The sequence below is a fragment of the Pseudophryne corroboree genome, unplaced genomic scaffold, assembly GCF_028390025.1.
Source record: "Pseudophryne corroboree isolate aPseCor3 unplaced genomic scaffold, aPseCor3.hap2 scaffold_698, whole genome shotgun sequence".
Lineage (NCBI taxonomy): Eukaryota > Metazoa > Chordata > Amphibia > Anura > Myobatrachidae > Pseudophryne > Pseudophryne corroboree.
In genome coordinates, this window is record NW_026970282.1 from 298,671 (window position 1) to 301,757 (window position 3,087).

Sequence of the window (3,087 nt, forward strand, 5' to 3'; positions counted from 1 at the left end):
ATTACGCTGATATGGATGGGTTGGAGGTAGTGACACCAGGACAGATGAGTCAGGAACAACATGCCGATAAAGATATATATCCTATCCTTCAGATGGTAGAGCGACGGTTGAGTAAACCCCCTGATGTACCCATGACTACCAAGGCCTTAATGTTAGTTCGGCAGAAGCGAAAGATGACTATTAATCAAGGTATATTGTTTCGGAAAACTCAAAAGTATAACAAGGGTACACCCCAATAGCACAGAGAGAATGCATGCAATACAAAAAAAACCCAGAGGTATATGCAATAGTCTAAAAGACTATGGACCCGGGATTTAAACTTACTCTTAATATTACCCCCTGCGCAGGTGGTACCAAACAATAATGAGCTCACTGTATCCTTTAATAGGTATATGATACTTGTATTAATTCTGTGTTCTGATCCACCAATAATGAGTGGTATGTCTGCTAGCTAACTTAGAACATATCTATCAGTCTCCTTTGTTAGTGTATAATATTCTTTGTTGTATCCAGTTTACTGTCATTCTTCCTTGATATAGAATCTAGTCCATTATGGATAAGATGGTTATATATTCCATTCAGAACAACAATTAAATGAATTTAGAGAGACACTCCCACTTAGTTTTCCTTATGCTTGTATCCAGGGATGGAGTCTTCTATATACTTCTTGACAGCTATCTTCTATTGTCAAATGATGGGATTATAACATAGTGCTACTCATTATTTCAACTAAAGTCTCTAAAGAACACAGCTTCTACACTAAACTTGTATTTCGGTAAAGTCTGTAGTCACTTTCAATTTTCATTCACTGGCCGAGAGAATTATATAGATACTTCGGTTATATTCAGCAATATAGGGAGTGACTAATACTAATATTCCATATATCATAGTCCCTTTCTTTATAATGTGCCACTCACACTACTGTACCTCTGAATATTATGGTCTCTTCCACTATATACGGAAAAATAAGTAGGTACAAAGCTCATAGGGGAGGAGGCAGAAGAAATAACTTTTTACCAAAATACAGTTATTTAGAATGGTGCGGTAGAGATTAGAGAAATCTAATATATTCTCAGTCTATTCCTCCTTCCCTTAAAGTTACTGAGGAGTGTGGCTTAATATAAACAGTACCGGTGTGGGTATATGAATAGGATAGTAATTTATCCAGTGATATCACACTTTAAATCTTGATGCTTTCTGCTAGTAGTGCTTCAGTCCATAATACTACTAACTCTGATGACCTTAAAAAGCAATAATCCATTTGCTATGAATTTCATTAATCTTGAATTTCAGTCCGGCAGTCAAATCCACTTCACTTAGTATAATGGATAGTTCCCTGTGGTTATATGAATCTGTTTTAGTAACAGATATCATCTGCCAAGGATCTGGAGAGTTTTTGTAAGATGTTTCTTCCATCAACCAACGAAGAAACACATTGGTACTTTCCCATGATGAGTGAGTGCTTCAGGATCTCTTGAACTTACATGTGCAGCAGAGTACTGCAATGGAAGCATGCTGGGCCCATAACCCAGAGGTAAGCAGATTGAAACTATCCTCTGCTATATGCATTTTTTTTTTGTTAATTAAAGTAATCCAAAACTGGGATTGATATTTTGTCTCTTTTATTTTTACTTAAAGTACAATAACTTTTACCATTTTAATTTGTTTTAATAGTATATTGACAGTATTGTTTTCTTTCAAAAATCCACTTAATTTTCTTTACCCTATTATTAAAATGGTAATTGACAAAAACAAACTACATTGTCACCAGAAGAGCAATACAAAATGTACAAGTGATATATTAAAATCATCTTTCCAGCTTGAATTTCAATGATGCATTGGGTCAACAATTTTGTGAGAAACATCTTCACCCTTAAATAAAGATTTTCTTAATTCCTTACCTGTGTGCTAATTATATATCACCTTGTTTTCACATTAAACAGACTTCCACATGAGAAAGCAGCAAGGATGCAGTGGCGTTAATGTTTCCTGGTGTCAACTTGTATTATTTCAGTAGACATTGAAATGAGGATGCATCTTGCTGCCTTTCCAATGAAGCAAGTTTAATTTAGTAATAGGTGAAAAACCATCCTTACAAAGGTGTTAATCAGAGACTTGGCTTTGTGGACACTTTTCAGAGAACAAATTTGTTAGCATAAAAATAAAGCCAGAAAATGATGAGCTGTTTAATCACTCGATTGGATTTTTCTGCCAGCATATTTTTTTTCTCTGCAACCCACTGCTAAATTGTGCTTTCTAGCTGTTTTTTATAAAATCACTGAATCAAATCTAACTCTGATTACATCAGAGAAGGCCATGTACCCTACACCATAAGAGGAGGTTTGAAATTTTGACTTGTCTACTTAAATATCACCAAAATCTGATCACAAGGTTAATTACATCCCTGGGTGGGATTGAACCACCAACCTTTTGGTTAATAGCCAAACACACTAACCGATTGCGCCACAGAGACACTTTGCAAAAAGTCCATCCTGACAAAGGCTAATAAGCATACATCTAGAACGTTTCCTAGAAAAACATTAAAAAATCAATAATCTGGAGAGTTTTTGTAAGATGTTTCTTCCATCAACCAACGAATAAACACATTGGTACTTTCCCATGATGAGTGAGTGCTTCAGGATCTCTTGCACTTACATGGGCAGCAGAGTACTGCAATGGAAGCATGCTGGACCCATAACCCAGAGGTAGGCAGATTGAAACTATCCTTTGCTATATGCATTTTTTTTGTTAATTTAAGTAATCAAAACTGGGATTGATATTTTTGCTCTTTTATTTTTACTTAAAGTACAATAACTTTTACCATTTTAATTTGTTTTAATAGTATATTGACAGTATAGTTTTCTTTCAAAAATCCACTTAATTTTCTTTACCCTGTTATTAAAATGGTAATTGACAAAAAAACTACATTGTCACCAGAAGAGCAATACAAAATGTACAAGTGATATATTAAAATCATCTTTCCAGCTTGAATTTCAATGATGCATTGGGGCAACAATTTTGTGAGAAACATCTTCACCCTTAAATAAAGATTTTCGTAATTCCTTACCTGTGTGCTAATTAGATATC

General features: G+C 34.7%; 1 non-coding gene across 1 annotated transcript; it reads right to left on the reverse strand.

Annotated features, from left to right (window-relative positions):
* Positions 1-2,399: 2,399 nt before the first annotated feature.
* Positions 2,400-2,473, reverse strand: TRNAN-AUU (transfer RNA asparagine (anticodon AUU)). Its single transcript has one exon. It is a non-coding gene; the product is annotated as a tRNA-Asn (tRNA).
* Positions 2,474-3,087: the final 614 nt, after the last annotated feature.